Below are 19,319 nucleotides of genomic sequence, written 5' to 3'. Positions count from 1 at the left end.
ACTCTTATCAAGTAATTTAGTGTCCTTTTGTACTTTGAACGCAACATCCTTAGTTTTGGATGAATGTTCGTGATCAAAGATCTTAATCTTCCCAACCAGCGTATTTCTGGAGAGATTATCAAGGTTATTTCCCTCAACGATGGCATGCTTCTTAGAGTCGTATCTAGATGGCAGCGATCTGAGAATTTTCATCACAATGTCCTTTTCAGGAATAGGCTTACCCAATGCAAAAGATGCATTAACAATTTCAGACACTCTGTGATTAAATTCATCAAATGTATCTTAATCTGCCATACGAAGGTTTTCCCAATCAGAATTAAGGTTTTGAAGCCTAGCTTCCTTTTCACTGGAGTTACCTTCAAATACGGTTTCTAAGATATCCCACGCATCTTTAGACCTCGTGCAATTTGATACATGGTGCTGAAGATTAGGGGTAGTCGCATGTAAAATGGCATTCAAACCGTCAGAATTTTGCTTTGCAGCATTTATCTCGGCAGGGGTGTATTCACCAATATCCTTGGGAACGTTTACATCTCCAACTGCCACGACGAGAGCATTATATCCATTAACAACATATGCCCATGATTGAAAATCACGTGCTTGAAGAAAAGCTCGCATAACAATTTTCCACCACAAGTAATTAGAGCCATCAAATACTGGTGATACGTTTATTGAGATAGCACCTCTGTCCATAGATTCAGATCGCTACAAACACATACTTGTAAGGTCTTGAACGTGTTTGCCTGCTCTGATACCAATTGAAAAAGTGGGGGGCACAACAACCACACCCAATATTTCGCTTAGCAATATGTATGGACAAAATCCAATATACTTTCTAGAGAATCAACTAGACAATCAGACTCAATCTAGATAAAAGTATATCAAAGAGTTTATATCTCAATCTCTCGATTTGATATATACTCAAGCAAATAGAAATCTGCGAGTCTTTATCAAATACTAGAGAGATAACTTGGATGGTACCAAAGACCAATATCCAAGTGTCAATCAATTTAAATCAACAACCAAAAGGTTGGATATTCTAATTGATTGAACAACGCACCACCTGTGATATTTCAGTTATATAACAAAATATAATGCGGAAAAGAAATAACACAGACACCGGAATTTTGTTAACAAGGAAACCGCAAATGCAGAAAAACCCAGGGACCTAGTCCAGATTGAACACACACTGTATTAAGCCGTTAAAGACACTAGCCTACTCCAAATTAACTTCGGTCTCGACTGTAGTTGAACCCCAATCAATCTCACACTGATCCAATGTACAATTATGCTCCTACGTCTCTGATCCCAGCAGGATGCTACGTACTTGATTCCCTTAGATGATCTCACCCACAACTAAGAGTTGCTACGACCCAAAGTCGAAGACTTTAATAAACAAATGTGTATCACACAGAAAATTCTACGGTAATATATAAATCCGTCTCCCATGAATATACCTACGAGTTTTGTTCCGTATTTTGATAAATCAAGGTGAACAGGAACCAATTGATAAACTGGACTTATATTCCCGAAGAACAGCCTAGTATTATCAATCACCTCACAATAATCTTAATCGACGCAGCGAAAAAAATTGCGGAATCACAAACGATGAGATGAAGTGTTTGTGATTTCTTTTATATCTTGCCTATCAGAGATATCAACAAGATCAGATCACACAACTACAAGAAAGTAGTATCGGTCTGGCTTCACAATCCCAATGAAGTCTTTAAGTCGTTAACTTGGTTTAGAAGAAGAAACCAAATGTTAAAGGAGAATCGACTCTAGCTTAGCACAACTAGTATCACACAGATGGTGTGGGGATTAGGTTTCCCAGTTGCTAGAGATCTCCCTTATATAGTCTTTCAAATCAGGGTTTACAATCAATGTTAGCTTGGTAACAAAGCATTCAATATTCACCGTTAGATGAAAACCTGATTAGATTGAAGCTAATATCTTTCAACTGTTAGATAGAAAAGTAGCTTGTTACACACAAATGAAATGCACGTTTCGAGGCTTGTGTAACCATACCCAAACTTGTACATTTGTTGGTTCAATAATAGTCAACCAAATGGTTATCCATATGAGAACTTTCATATCAACCATATTCTTCTTCACCATAACTAGTTCAAGTGACTCAAATGAACTAGTTAGAGAGTTTTTTAATTGCAAGGAAATCTTGTGTAACTACACAAGACACAATTGAAGCAAAAACGATTTGATTCACTCGAATCGGTTCATGAACTATATAGCCACAATTTGCAATTTGCATTCCTTAGTTTATATAAAAATAAGTTCACAAACATCGTTTTTAGATATAACCTACTCAAGTTCGCGGAATGGGTTCGCGGACTTAAGTTCCCGAACGGAGTTCACAAACTCCAGCAGAATTTCTCAGGACGAGAAATTCCGCAAGTTCGCGGACTGAGTTCGCGGAAGTCCGCGGACTCGGCTCACGCCACCATTCCGGTTCTCTTGATCAACAAAGTTCGCAAACTTCGGTTCAAGGAATAAGGACTTATACATATATGTGTTTCCACAACAATGCTTATATCCTCCAATGGTTATATAATCTAAACTCTCATTTCAATCATTCAAACATTCTTAGAGGACGTTGATATTCTATAGTTGTTATTCATAAGCTATTTTTCGTCAAAGTAAGCAATTTTCAAAGTGATTGAAACTTGTCATGACTTTCCTCACTAGGTAAAGATGAACTTGCCTAAAGCGAAAGCTTACCAACACATATTTCGAGAAATAGATAGGCGAGATAAACTCGGCTCAAAATAGCAAATGTGTATAATCTAAATCTATATAGCTAAACGACTTTTGTCTCAAGATAGGAGATAAATAGACTTTTGAGTGATAGATAAGTTCAAGTCTCCACATACCTTTTAGTCGATGAAGATCCACCGGTTCCTTGAGTAGTCATTCGTCTTGTATGATGATTGCCATGGAGTTCTTGAGCTCAACTACGCTTTCTATCCTAGTCCGAGACCTTAGCTATAGTAGACTAGAAATGAAGACTTATAGTTTTGATCACTAACATTGACAAACATGCTTGATATAGTGTAATACCCCACTTCGAATTCTAGGTCGGCCGCCCTAAAATTCCAAGTGTGGCATGATCATGTACCACTTTACACGCTCAAACCGTCAAGCCAAGAAATGGAGATCGGGTTATTGTATGGGGCACAATGACAACAAACCATAAAAAAAATGAATTTTATTTAAATGAAGTTGATAAGGAAAATTGTAAATTAAAATGAATCTTTTAGTAACAAAAATAATCTTCGACTCGCAGGTCGGTCTCCCAAATAAATGTGAAGAATTTATTTAAAAGAAACAAAGTTTGATCTTTAAAAGAATTCAACAAAACGTTTATCTAATTAAACACCTTAATATAATGACAAAGTAGCTTTTCAGAACAAAAACGCAATCTACAAGCTAGGTTGCTCCACGGTCGCGGTTTCCTGAAAAATAGTAAGTTGGGTTAGACCCCAACTAAAACAGTAGGCTTTCACACCCTTAGAAAAAATAGCAAAGGACAATTTATGATCTAAATAATCATTTTTAAAAGATGTAGTACTATCTGCAACTCACAGGTTTAAATAATAAAAGAGAGATCGTTGTTTAAATCAAGACAAATCAAGACTTCCCCCAAACTGATCTAAACGACAATGAACAATCGATTTCCCCTCTCTTTACCCTTTACTTTAACTGTATCACGAACCGAGACAACCCCTAAGTAGTCCAAATAATTCCCCTACCGTGCGCCGGGAAAATTAAATGTTGTCGATCCCAATAAAAGATAGTAGATCCATATCTTTTAGACGACTCCTCGGTTATCGCCTAATAATCCATGGGAGTCGGGCCAACTACGGGACGCCAAACCACAAACATCATTCTTCCTAGCATAATATTCTTATATGTCGACGACATTCGAACATTTTATATCACCAAAAATAACAGACACTAATAACCACACACGCCGTTAAACTGTTACACTGAAATATTTAAACCCCATACAGGCACCCCAACTTTCCTACCCATGACTTGGGAGACCAAGCCAGGCCTATCAAACTACAAACGAAAAAAAATATTGGCAAGTAGGGTACACTGTACATCTCTAGCACTCTGCGAATACCAATATTTTGCAGAGCACGTGTCACGATCTTAGTGTCCGCATACATGTCTAAAACTGTATAGCCTTCGCTAGACAGAGGAGCCTGAGTAGCAAGGGATACCTCCGCAGATTTGCTTTATATCATCCCAAGAGAAAGGACGTGAACGGTCAAGATAAAAGAAGAAAAAGGCTAGTCTACATAGGGTCAGCTAGCAAAGGGACAGAGGTAGATGACACATCCAATCAGCATTAAATGCTCTGATTCTTATCTGCACGCATGAGTCAAAGCACGTGGAGAGAGGAAGCGTGTCAGAACCCGATTGGCGGAAACAAGCGGTGAACGAAGGTACAACGCGCACTGAGGCTGGGTAGTTCCCAAAGGAACGTGGGTCAGCTGAGGTGGCGAGATACAACTGGAGAAGCATGCGGTGGATGAAGGTACCACTGGTACGGAAGGTATATCAGCAGACGATGGACCCAGAGGCAGCAAAGATATACCAAGAGCAGAAGGGGCTATAAATACCAAGCTTCACCAACAAATTAAGGGCATTCAATATCTAGGAGAGAAGATCTAGTCTTAAGCTTATACCTCTTTAATGTTTAGAACTTAAGTAGTTACTTCAACTTGAGTTCTCTCTATTACTTTGGGAAGCATTTAAGATCTTTGTAACCACCACATACTTAATACGATTCTATCACTCATTACCCCGTGGACGTAGACAAATTTCGAACCACGTTACATCTTGTGTCTCATGATAACTTGGAGGCTTTTACATTACTCTTATGTTCTTTGTTATTATTGTGATCTTTGATACCATTTATTGCTTAGCTTAATCAGTTCAACAGAGGTATCGATACTCCTTAGTATCATATCCTTTGAGTTGTACACATCACGTAGGCTACGGGAAAATGAGTAGTCACATTTTGGCGCCCACCGTGTTTTGCTCACGCACTAGAGTTTAGACACAGTTTATACTTTGCTTTTATATCTTCTGAAACGAAGGGGTATGTGTTTCAGCGGTGAGTTTCACTCTCTAGTGATTCATTCATCCATTTCTTGTGTATGTTTTTGAAGTTCATAGCCTCTAAAACCGTTCCACACTACAGATCCACAAAAAAATTCAAAAAACACACTCACAAAACGCCAAAATGTTTGTTTTTTACTACAACAACACACCACGTTTCAGATCTGAGAACCTTTGACTGACAGCGGAATCTCAGTAAGATTTTAAGGATAAAAGATCTTCTAACGCATCTAATAGCCCTGTTTTTCGCAAGATCTGACACCCATTTTTCATTGTCCAGAACCTTAGCCTCTAGGGGACGAGGGTTGGGAAACCTAACTCCAATTCAGATAGATCCACACGGACCAATTATAGAAGAAGGAGTGGAAAACTCCGAAAATCCAGACGACGACACTCCTCAGGGAGGTGGAGCCCACAATGAAAATCAAATGGCGGCACAAATAACATCTTTGTTACTCCGTAACAAGGAAAACGAAGCTGCCATGCACAACATGGCTCAGGAGAATCAGAACCTCAAAGGTATGTTAAACACACAGATCGAAGGTTCCCAAACTCACCCCCCGCAACGGAGGCGTGACAACGGAGCTATCTCAAGAAGACGAAGGGTGGATACCAACCCACCAAAGGCGACTCAACCTAGAGGATCAAATAAAGCACATCACGATCCAGATGAGACGGATTCAACATATAAGCCCTCCCAAAGCTACTACGACGAAGCATTTTTTAAAGATTCTCACAATGTGAACATGGTCATGGAACAAATGGAGAAAATGCGGAAGGAGATCCAAGGCTTAAAAACTGGTCACACAGGCGCGCGATTGGAAGAGGTACTACAGGAAGCAACTACGTCTCCGCTATACTTTCGCATTTTGAGGGAGTCCATCCCTCCGAAATGCCCGGTACCTACGTTCCAAGCATATAATGGTACCTCCGATCCCGCAGCACACCTACGGTATTACACTCGTGTTCTTGCCCATTGGGAGAAAAACGAGGTAGTACTTTGCAGATACTTCCCAGCAAGCTTAACAGGATCAGCACTAGCATGGTATGACAACTTACCAGCAAACTCAATGGACTCCTTCCAGCAATTCTCCACGATGTTCTTGGAGACGTGATAGACGCATTTATGTGTCTAATTTGTCCTCAATGTTTCGTATTGTTGGTACTCGTTTTCGTCCTTATTATGGTGTTTTGTGTATTTTTAGGTATTTTTGGAAAATAAATATTGTTGGAAAAATCGTCTCGAAAAATCACTCGGAACACCCCCGGAGGACACTTGCTATACGGAGCCCAGATTTGGCTAAGGGGCACCCCAAAAAGGCAGCTGCTATTCGCACCCCACATCTGGTTAGGGGGACACCATCTTCTTCATTTGAAACTTAAAAATTGAAGGGAAAAATGTGGCAGCTCTCTGAGAATGTTTCGATTGAAATTTGAAGATGTTCTAGGTGGACTAAAGGGCTGAAACTTCATGGGTAGTTGTGATATGTCATAAAAGAGCTGGTATGGGTGTTTGTTTCGATCAAATTTGGCTGAAAAATCCATGACAAGGAATCAGGGCAGCCCGTGCATGAGAAGAATAATTCACGGGTTTTGGAAGATTTATGCGTGTTCTGCTCGTGTATGATGACTCTAGCAACACTCTGGACCGTGAAGAAGATAAATGAAGAGATTTTGCAGCTGTAGAAACACATGAGAAGCTAAAACAGGGAAGAAAATATTTCTAGAATATTTTTCTTCACTGCCGAGTTTAATGAAAAATTGTGAGAGTTATGGCGTGATATTTTGCTGTTGTTGAGTATATATAGGGTGAGGGGATCATAGAGAAGTGAGAGGGAGATATTGGGAGAAGTTTAGAGCACCACAGAGTCAAAAAATCGAATTTGCAGAGAGACCACCTGCTGCTCCTGCTGCCATTGAAGAACACTGAAGAACACGAAGAACAGACTCGCCACAACCGTGGTTTTTAAACAGTGTCAGCGACTCATACTGTTGGTCGCAGATCAGAGACAGACTTAAAACACGCAACAGTACAGTAACGGCTCTTTGTAACGACTTTTGCAATAGTTATAAGCATTGCAAACCCGATTTTTATTATAATTCTCCCTTATTCATCATTTGTAACCCTTTGAGCATAAATGAAATCAACTTTTGAGCGTGTTTCCAACATGATGAGCGGCTAATTCTCTCGTAACCAAGGCAATGGATGAAGCTATTCACACATGAACAATGGGTAACTATTTCATTTTCTCTAATATTTAATTATAATTCACTCAATCACTGCTTTTGCAGAGTTCTTAAAAGTTTACTTAATTTTCTTCATTAGTTGTGATTCAATTAGATAGGTTATGCTTTGGTTAGATAATGTATGCTTAAGGGATACAATTAATTTTTGAGAATATGTTTGATTATTTGTGGATTAAGAAATAAAGGATTAAAAGGATAATTAGAGTTATGAAATATTTGACATCATTCATGTGTAATAGTGGAATCTAGTGTCTTGGTTACCTCTCGCCCACTTTGTTAATATTTTTGTATATAATTTTATTAAATCTTTAAATTTAATCTTCACAAGTCCGAGAGTTTGAACCTCATTACTACAACAACAATCAAAATTAAAATCATTTTGGCGCCGCCGACGCGGATTTGTGCTTAGGTAGAATTTTTAGTTTTTTTTTTTATTTCATTTGTTCTTTTTACGTTTCTTTGGGTGAGTCTTTGTATTACAGGTTTGAAGTTGGATACTAAAGACTTGGAATCAAAGCTTAAAGCTAAAAGAGAAAGAAAGACAAAGCAAAAAAAAAAAAAAAGAGCGAAAGAAAAAATTAAAAAAAAAGAGAGAGAGAACTTATTTATTTACTTATTTATTGTAGAGACCTTCCATTTTTTGTAATTATTATTATTATTATTTTTTATTATTTTTTTCTTTTGCACTTTATTTGGACTTTGGACTTGGACAATTATTTTATTTTTTTAAACCCTAAGGAAGGGTACATTAAATATAAAACTGTTTCCAGGGAAGGACGAAGATTACAATATCGTCTCGGCCCCTCGGGTTCTCATATGACATAGGAGTCGTGGCCCGAGTCGACTTCAGCGGTTCTGCGCCCGTCTGGTACGGGAGGTAAGCTTTCGAAACACCCGCGAATGCCCTGTCAGCGGGTTTATTGTATGCCTTAAGGTGAATATATGCTGAGGATTTGAATACGGTTGTTTTAATTTCCTAGTAAAGGGCAAGGCCTGGCCAAATTAAGATAAGGACTCGGATTTCATCACCATTTCCTTCTTGCCCGCTTTAGGAAAACGAAACCAAACGCGAACCTAAGCTTAAAATTTTGACTAGAACGAGACCTATAGGGTAACGAGCTTAGTAGGAAAGTCGTTCGAAAAATATTGGTTACTCTTTTAGCATACTTCGAAGTTCATGATGGTTTATGTGAGTTGAATGCGTGACTGCGCCGCCTTGTGATAGCGGTGAGGCCTTGGGTATCAAAGCTCCACTGAGCTTCCCTCGCCTCAATTCAACTTACTTTGACTCGGATTGATTCCAGAGGGGTTTGCTTAAATTGTAACGAATTCCCTTTCGAAGGATTAGAAGCTGGTCTAGAAACAATCTAAGTGGAGCCATCATGCTTGTTGTTTGCTAGATTTTATAGGTTTGATTTGGTCGAGTCATCCTTGTTTGTGACTGTGTAGAATTCCCTTGCAATTAAGAATGTCGAACTGGTATGATAGAAGCCAATACAATGATTATCGACCTGAATTTGAATATGGACATCATCCTTTCTATGACCATGTTGGGAATAGTGGTTGGGAACGCCATCCTTTGGAAGGATATGGGTCATACCCTGGTTAGCCCAATTACTATCCACACATGCATCAGTCTTACGAGAAAGAAGATTATAGTACTAGTTCTTCTTCTCTAGAGGATACAATCAAACTATTGAAAAGTAGTCCTTTTTATGATCCCTCTGTTCCTATTCCTCCTTTAGAAGAGTCCCTCAGGAAGTTAGCTGAGTCGACGCGTAAGTTAGCTGAGATGAATAGTATAATTATAGATGAAAGAACTACAATAATGAGTGAACCTTATTTAGAAGACAACCTCAAGTGGATAGTTGAGACGAACGAAAGAATTGCTCGAAATTACTTGAATTGCAAATATAGTGTATCCAATAATACCCTTGAGAATGAAGATAGTTATTTACATAATCAAGATAACAAGGTTAGAATTGGTAGCATTACTTGTTTTGATGAGGTTCGATCTTTTTCATGTTATTATGATGAGGATAGTGTTGATGGAGAATCATATTTATGTAGGAATAGTGATCAGGAAATGGTTACTTTAACTGAGCTTTACAATGATAATATTATTTCTAGTTCAAATCCAAATAATTTTAATAATTATTCACCTATTCAAAAGGACGAGGATTTGACTAGAGATACCCTCGTTTTAGACGATGTAGTATTTCCTGTTTACAAAGCCGATAATGATTTAGAGGAACGAGTTTATTCTGAGAATAATGTTTTAGAGTCTAGCGATTTAGAAACAATAGTCTTAGACGAAGAAGATGAACTCGTAGAGATGAGTGAGGATGAACCTGACTTAGAAGAATCAATTGACCATTTCCAGGAATCTGATGACCTAGAAATTAGGGAAGTTGTGACTAGTCTTTATAGAGACACAGAAAACTCTAAGTTTGGGGGTGATTATCATTTTCCATGTGCTTCAACTCTTAGAAAGTTCCCTCGTGTAGTACTTGACGCTTATGCCTCAACCATATTACAAGATTATCTTCATACATGTTTTCGCGAACCTAATGATGTCCATAGAGAAGCTCAGTTGTTAGAAACCCATCCTCTGGTTGATGTGGTTAACCCAGGCTATGATACCAAGATTGACTTTGTTTTCCCACCAAAAACTTTTCTTTCAATTGTGGGAACATATGATTTTCAGATGTGTCGGATATTAAGTTTTGAGACTAAACCTAATTACTTTAGGATATTAGGGTCGACATATTTTCTTAAGAATGACCATTATTATGGTCAACTTTGTGAGTCAAATCTAATTGACTTAGAGGATCCCCAATTATTCAGGTTGTTGTTATGTGCTTCTAAGTTCTTAGTTGAGTTTTTCCAGACTCTAACACCTGAACCAGATCTTAGCTTTGAGGAAATCCAACCGATGAAAACCTTTTATTTAGACCCTTTTATAGAGCCTGAACCTGAACCACAACTAGATGTAGTTGTCTTAAACAAGGGTATGTTCGGTATCTTCTTGGTCTGTTGAAGTTTCCTCTTCTTGTGGGTAAAACTTTTTGATCCAGATGACCCACAGTTATTCCGGCTACTACTATATGATTCTACGTGGTGACTAATCCTTGCTTAGTCTGGCTGAAGACTTTAAACTTAGCACTTCTTGGGAGGTAACCCAATATTCATGCGACAAGGTAATATCTTTCCTTATCTCTTTTGCTTCATTGGTAACAGTTTCTCCTTGTTCATGCTTTTAATTTCATCTTTAGAACATTGAGGACAATGTTAGATTTAAGTTTGGGGGTATGGGAGAAAGTTCTTAGTTGCAATAAATAAGCTCCAGAGACTAGAAATTTATGCTTATTAAGGTTGGCACTAACTAATCTAAGTGGATGGAAGCATTTTGGTTGTAGGATTTGAGGAACCAATCTGATTAGATAGAAACATCTAAAGAGTTTATTCATAAAAGCACAGAGCTCAGGTGTTAGAAAAAGAAAACATGGTAGTTTCGCCATATCCTCGTGATGGAAACATCGAAAGAATCCTGATCACTTCTTTTTATTTTTCTTTTTACCATTGCTAGGGTGAAATAAAGTGACTGAGATAAAAAAAAAATTGAGACCAGACCAACCGGAATAAATTCAATAAAGTCGACCACTGGTGCCCTTGTATATGCCAGTTGTGTTGACCTAGAGTTAGGTTTATCAACCACTGGTTCCCTTGTATATGCCAGTATGTTGATACTAGTCCAGACCAGTATCTCAGTCCATTAGGATAGGTTCACCTTAGACAACATCATCCACATTTTTCTCTACATCCATCTTCTTAATCTATCCATGTGATTGGTTGACTCCGGTTTATGATGTCCAGAAACTATCTGAGTAGAGCTCTGTCACTTTATATGAATTTTAGTATGCTTGAGTGCAAACTCATGTACAACAATTGGAATTTCGCATCAGGGTACTTCCTCCTGTAGTCAATAAGTATGCCAACCAAGGAGATTCTTTAGTGCCTTCCAAGGTTCTGCATAGATAGCTAAGGTATGGAGTAATGGTTTTGTGGGCACACCTCTGGTAAACCCTCCCGAGATTAACTCGGTTTTATTTATTTTTTATTAGTTTTGCTCGAGGACTAGCAAATAATAAGTTTGGGGGTATTTGATAGACGCATTTATGTGTCTAATTTGTCCTCAATGTTTCGTATTGTTGGTACTCGTTTTCGTCCTTATTATGGTGTTTTGTGTATTTTTAGGTATTTTTGGAAAATAAATATTGTTGGAAAAATCGGCTCGAAAAATCACTCGGAACACCCCCGGAGGACACTTGCTATACGGAGCCCAGATTTGGTTAAGGGGCACCCCAAAAAGGAAGCTGTTATTCGCACCCCACAGCTGGTTAGGAAGACACCATCTTCTTCATTTGAAACTTAACAATTGGCGGGAAAAATGTGGCAGCTCTTTGAGAATGTTTCGATCGAAATTTGAAGATGTTCTAGGTGGACTAAAGGGCTGAAACTTCATGGGTAGTTATGATATGTCATAAAAGAGCTGGTATTGGTGTCTGTTTCGATCAAATTTGGCTGGAAAATCCGTGACAAGGAATCAAGGCAGCCCTTGCATGAGAAGAATAGTTCACGGGTTTTGGAAGATTTAGGCGTGTTCTGCTCGTGTATGATGACTCTAGCAACACTCTGGACCGTGAAGAAGATAAATGAGGAGATTTTGCAGCTGTAGAAACACGTGAGAAGCTAAAACAGGGAAGAAAATATTCCTAGAATATTTTTTTTCACTGCCGAGTTTAATGAAAATTTGTGAGAGTTATGGCGTGATATTTTTCTGCTGTTGAGTATATATAGGGTGAGGGGATCATAGAGAAGTGAGAGGGAGAGATTGGGAGAAGTTTAGAGCACCACAGAGTCAAAAAAATCGAATTTGCAGAGAGACCACCTGCTGCTGCTGCTATTGAAGAACACTGAAGAACAGACTCGCCACAACCGTCGTTTTTAAACAGTGTCAGCGACTCATACTGTTGGTCGCAGATCAAAGACAGACTTAAAAAACGCAACAGTACAGTAACGGCTCTTTGCAACGGCTTTTGCAATAGTTATAAGCATTGCAAACCCGATTTTTATTATAATTCTCCCTTATTCATCATTTGTAACCCTTTGAGCATAAATGAAATCAACTTTTGAGCGTGTTTCCAACATGATGAGCGGCTAATTCTGTCGTAACCAAGGCAATGGATGAAGATATTCACATATGAACAATGGGTAACTATTTCATTTTCTCTAATATTTAATTATAATTCACTCAATCACTGCTTTTGCAGAGTTCTTAAAAGTTTACATAATTTTCTTCATTAGTTGTGATTCAATTAGATATGTTATGCTTTGGTTAGATAATCTATGCTTAGATACAATTAATTTTTGAGAATATGTTTGATTATTTGTGGATTAAGAAATAAAGGATTAAAAGGATAATTACAGTTATGAAATATTTGACATCATTCATGTGTAATAGTGGAATCTAGTGTCTTGGTTACCTCTCGCCCACTTTGTTAATATTTTTGTATATAATTTTATTAAATCTTTAAATTTAATCTTCACAAGTCCGAGAGTTTGAACCTCATTACTACAACAACAATCAAAATTAATATCAAGACGTACATGAATAACAAATCAACAAAGACTGGGTTAGATAGGCTATTTGCTTTAAAGCAGGATTTATACGAGAAGTCAAATATCCCACGTGGACATCCAACATGGTCATCGTTCCAAAAAAAGAACGGAGGCGTACGCATTTGCATCGATTTCAGTAATCTTAACAAAGTGTGCCCCAAAGATAGTTACCCACTGCCAAATATCGACCAACTGGTCAATGCAACAGATGGTCATCAAAGATTATCATTCATAGATGGATACTCAGGCTATAACCAAATAGCCCTTGCAGAAGAAGATCAGGAGCACACTTCGTTCTTGTAGATGGGGAAAAATGATTTGCTGGTTGTTAAGGAATTGAGGAGACGACCGTACGGAGGAGACTCCTCGAACCGAGCGAAATTTTAAACCTCACACAGATGCACCGCTGCAAAGGGGGTGCTTTAGATTCGAGAGACCAATCTGTAGTACTCCGGCCTAAATCAAGACAATGACCGTTCCAGAGTAAATTCGATCACAAGAGAGGATGGGTTGATCTGTAGGAGGGAAGCTGAGAAATGCATGGAATCAATGGTAATCAAAGATTGTGGGTGTGTGAATTCTGAATATGATAAGCTCTGAATGATTGAAATTGCTCAATTGAGAGTAGTTGATGATCTCGTGTTGTCAGTTTGACGTGAGATTGATGATACTGATGATGCTGATGATTCAATCATGATTCAGAGACTTATTTATATCGCTGGAATTTTAGACACCATGATCCCATGAAGTGTGACAGTTGATGGAATCAAGGAGTGGGGAAGTGGAGATCGTGTTTGAAACCAGTTGCTCAACGTGTGGAGACTTGGTCGATTTTCCACCCACTACCTCGTGAATTCATTCAACTGATTGCACGACTTGCTCACATTCCATCGTGTGTTTGAACATACGTGTCGTAGACTGCCAGACCAAAACCCTAACTGATATCCCTCCAAGTGACACGATTGACGTCTCGTGGTTTGTTAGTCAATTGATGACTTCGTGGTTTGATGGGACGATGAGTCCATGTAGTTGCTGAATGTCGAACATGATGTTCTGAAACTCATGAATTGAACATGTCATGAGACAGAGGTATAATTCTTACAATGAAGTGAGCAAGTATTGCTCATTCGATGGATCGTTGAATATTGATTGTTGAACCAATATTCCTTGGTTTGAGCAAATATTTATCATCTGAGCAAGTGTTGCTCAAGTGATGAATTGTTGAATATTTGATCGTCTGAGCATGTGTTGCTCATCTGATAGATTATTGGCAGCGCACTAAAAATATTAATTAGAATACTGGTCGTTGAACCGAGCATAATTAATAAAATTAATGACCACGAGGCCCTCGTAAAATTATTAAGGTTGGAATCTGGAATGATGATCCTTGGATTCAGAAACCCTAATTTGATCAATTGATGATCAATTCATGGTTCGTCAGAAGTTTAACCATAGGAAGAAGGAGGGAGCGACTATATGGGACCGTGGATCAACCATGTAGTGTCCATATGCTCACGTGAGCAAATATGAAGAACTCATGAATAGTTGACGATTTGTTGGTGGAAGAATGATTAAATGCCGTCTTAATCATTTATTCAAAAATGCTCGTCTGAGCCTTAGGTGAGAAAACCTAATTAATTATGACGAGGTGAGGGACCGACCATGGAGTCATGAAACTGGCCCTGGGTTGTCACGTGACCGCCTGACGATCACTTCATGAAAATCCAAAGTGTTTGGAAGAGTTTTTGGACCTAATACGAGCAATTGTGCAAATTAGGTCAAAACTGTGAAAATTGATGGGACCGGCTTCCGTGAGCCAAAGAGCCAATCTTGGTCGGTCAAGATAGCGTGCTCGTGTCCCCAAGGCGTCCCCATCTCAGTCCTGAGAATTTCGATATTTTCTGGCGTGCAATTGAGCATCCATTCGAGAAAATATGCCAAAATTAGGGTTTCGACGAAACTGAGGAAAACACCATGAGATGATGAAAAATAATTATAAAATAAGGAATGAGGAGGCGTGGGACCGTCGTGGTCAAGGCATGGTCATCCGGTTGTGACCACGGTCCCGTGGTGCCTTTTCCTTAATTTTATGATATTTTGATGATTTTATGAAAAATTCATGAATTTTGAGAAATTTGATGAATTTAGGTAGTTTCCATGAATTGAAGGAGTTTTCATGAGTTCATGGAAGCAAAATATTAAAATAATAAAAACAAGGGCGTGTGGGACTATGGAGGCATGGTCGGCCGGCTATGGACCGGTCCCACGAGTCTTTCATATTTTTTTAATATTTTTAGGTATTTTTGATGATTTGAGGGATTTTTTCCTAATTTGAGAGAAATACCATAAAATCAAGAAATTTGATGAATTCAAGGAAAAATAGGATAAATAATAATAAAATAATAAAGCAAAGGGTGCGTGGGACCGGCTAGGGCATGGCCGGCCGGCTAGTGGCCCGGTCCCACAAGTTTTCATAATTTTATTTTATTCTATTATTATATGATGATTTGTGCAAAAAATACCATGAAATCAAGGATTTTTTCATGAAATTAGAGAAATAATAATAATAATAATAAAATAATAAGGAACCGTGGGGTGTGGGGCCGGTTGGGACCAAGGAATGGTCGGTTGGCCAATGGTCACACCCCACACTCCTTTCCTTAATTTTATATTATTAGTTATGGATTTATGGAAGTACCGTGAAACCGAGGAGCTTCCTCGAGACGAAGGAGATTTGATCAGATGAGAGAATTTTCATCAAATCATGGAAAATAATAAAATGTATTAAAATATAAAACTGGCGTGGAACTGACCACGGCACGGTCGGTAGGTCGTGTGTCCGTGTTCCCAGCACCTTGGTCAATATTTTTAATTATTTATTATTTTCTTTCCTATTTTGCATAGGTTATCGTTTCGTTGTATTTTGAAATACTCGTTCGTGCGGTGACTGTTAGTGTATCGTCGTTGAATACACTTTCACCATTTGAATCGGGGCTTACTTAGAGGTAGCTCAGACGCCCGGTTGTTGATTATTTATTACTAATTGTGGAATCCAGTGGAGAATAATTCACAAAACTGAGTAATAAGATGTTTATTATTAATTCATAGGATCAGCTGAGGATTCAACTACGAATCCAGAATAATAAAGTGAGCATTACCATTCCATGGGATCGTAGATTCGACCATAAAATCGGAGTAATTAAGATTTATCTATTACCATTTATGAGACCAGTTGTGGATTCGATCATGAATTCGGAGTAATGAGATAATATAGTTATTGCCATTCTATGAGATCAAGCCGTGGATTCGATCATAGAATTAGAGTAATTGTTTATTGCCATTCTGTGGGACCAGTCGCAGATTCGACCATGGAATGGGAGCAATTGTTATTGCCATTCCATGGGACCAGTCGTGGATTCGACCATGGAATAGGATCAATTGTTATTGCCATTCCATGGGACCAGTCGTGGATTCGACCATGGAATAGGAGCAATTGTAATTAGGAATAATTAACTTTGTGGCTCTATACTAGCAGAGCAAGATGTCTAGGAGCATTAATTATCCCGATATGAGCTTGTCGGTAAGTCATATCCTTTATATAGTCAGGGTAAACTCGTTGTTTGTTCCTGAAGACGTTATCGCTCTATACTAGCAGAGCAAGCTGTCTAGGAGCCATCCATCTCGTGATACTATATAAAAATAATCACTGAAAGTATTCAGTATTCATGAGATATGTTATTGTCCAGTCGTGAGACTACATATCTACATGTACTCTGAGAGAAAATACTCTCCGTTGAGAATTCGATAAGAGACCCGTGTCTCGATACTCACATCTGATTGCTGGATCAGAGCTTCGTATAATTATGAGTTTACGATTTTATCCCTTGTCAAAAATCCACCATCTACATTAAGTCCTTTGCTTACTGAGGAAAGTTGTGTTCCTCAGTCAGCATTAAATGGTGATTTTCCGGCCATAAATAACAATACCAGTAATTGAACTTAGTCGTAAGTTGAGACGTTACCGGATTTAGAGAGCATGAGCACGACTTGATGAAGGCTTCAATGTCATGATTGGAGCATCGTTTGATGAGAATAAATTGGTGTTGATCCGCTGGTTTGGATGACGAGTCCGTGGTCGGTTAGGATTCGTGGGCCGGGCCCAATAAGGAAATCCATTTTTGCAGACATTGATGTGAGCATCTTTATTCCATGATTCGTTTTTTTATTGAATCCTGCGCTTTGAATGATGTGTTGAACGTCATACATCTGTCACAACCACTTTGCAAGAATGACTGACTCCCATGATGCCACTTTCAAAGACGATGTTTCCAGGGATGACATCTCCGCGGGTACAACTTCAAGAAATGTTATTTCTGGGACCTCTGAGCGATGGTGAGAGATCCTTCATACTGAGTTGTACTCCTGGTTATTTCATCAACTATACCACAGGATGATCGTGTAGTGAGGTTTCAGATCAATGTAGACTCCTTGGAAATGGAAGAAAGTCTTCGGGGCGGAGCACCCAGAAGTAAGGACTACAGGATGTTAGCAAATGACGTGCAGTCCCCAGCCGTTTCTTTGGTGAGTTGTTAGCGCTCATTGTGTCATGACTTTTTCCTGCCCGTGCAATTAGGATCACAAGACCAAGGTTTTGTTATTTCTTTTTGGACCTTTTCTCCATCGATTGACGGTCTTCAACTTGTTCCCAGGCTAACAATTCAGGAATCCAGTACTGATGAAGAAGTCGATGTAAATATCTCTTTCGTGCAGGTGATCGCGGCATCTACTTGAATGAAATAATAATAATTTTTGTTGATGAATCCAGGAAGAAACCATTGTAGATAAGAAGCATGTTGATGAAGCGCACTCTTCTTTGGGACATGGGAATATGGAGAATTCCCGAAATCCCGAACCGAATGGAGATAGCGGTGTTGTCAACGGAGATTCTGGCATTGTCGAGGCTTCAAATGATTTAGAGACTCCCTTAGTAAGTATATATCCTGTAATTTCTTCAAAGAAGTATGATATCGCTGATTCGTGAATGAATGAATGAATGAAAATCCATGTGAATTTATGGATAACTTTGCCGAAATACGTCACCAGAAAATTTCAGACTTCAGATTTTACTAGAAACGTTGTAGAATCCTGGTACGAAGTCAGATGTTCTCGGTTTGCATATGTATCTTCAATCCCTGGAAATTTCCAAGCTTTAGAAAAGAAGCTCTTTGAAGTTTGAGCATGTTTAGGGCCTGAAAAAGGCGAAATAGTGAACTTCCAGGAGACCTTCAGAAATTTTCCAGATTGCATGTTGTCCGATATTTTGGCCACATATGTTATCTCGTTCATCCGATTGCTATGAAATTTTGATATAATGTATTCAACATCCATACGAAGAGAATGTTATATGACCCAAATTTAAATTCCTTATCAATTGCTCCCAGTTCTCCGTTGAATACAGGGCAGTGTAAAATCTCTTCAACTGAGCTTGTTTGAAAACGTGTTTCATGACTTCTACACTATTTGCGCATGTCTTGGGTGCATAATAAGGAACTTATATGATGTCAGTTCACTTACATTCTGAATTTTATGGTTGTGTTGGGTTTCCACGCTTGAATCATTCTAATCCCATGTAATCTTCACATTAGGTGCCAAATGCTGAAGTTGGGAATAATGGATCCAACAATGATGACTTGAGCAACCATGGAGCCGTTGATAATGAGACCTCCATCCCTGTACCTCAAGCTCATGGAAAGCTTGTTGTTGATGCCGTGGAGGTGACTGAAACTCCAATTTTGCGTGAGATGGTGGAACCCGAATCGAGAATGGAAGAAGATGCTTCAACCGAAGTTGTTCCTATGATTGTTGACGCTGCTCCAACGATTGAGAACCGGATAATAGTGCATGAGTATCCCAACGCAGGGACTGCTTTTACTCCTCCATTTGGTGAGATACTCCCATATCGCAGGTTTGTTGGTGGATTTAGCGTTCCCATTAGATATGCTGCTATGTACAAGAAACCGTGGAAGATGTATGGGCACATCGTAGTTACCAAGGATCCGGAGCATAGTTATTTATTGACGAGGCAAGTAGAATCCATCTTGCATGTTATAAATGATATCCGCATCACAGCTGGAAATACTGTCACCCGGATGTACTCTTTGATTGGGAGTACAACTTGAAGAAAGCTGAAGAACTTGGCTTCAATCTGACATGGCTTCGTCAAAAGATTGATGCTATCAGGA

This window comes from Papaver somniferum, chromosome 9 (assembly GCF_003573695.1).
Source record: "Papaver somniferum cultivar HN1 chromosome 9, ASM357369v1, whole genome shotgun sequence".
Taxonomy (NCBI): domain Eukaryota; kingdom Viridiplantae; phylum Streptophyta; class Magnoliopsida; order Ranunculales; family Papaveraceae; genus Papaver; species Papaver somniferum.
Note: the sequence above shows the minus strand (reverse complement) of the source record.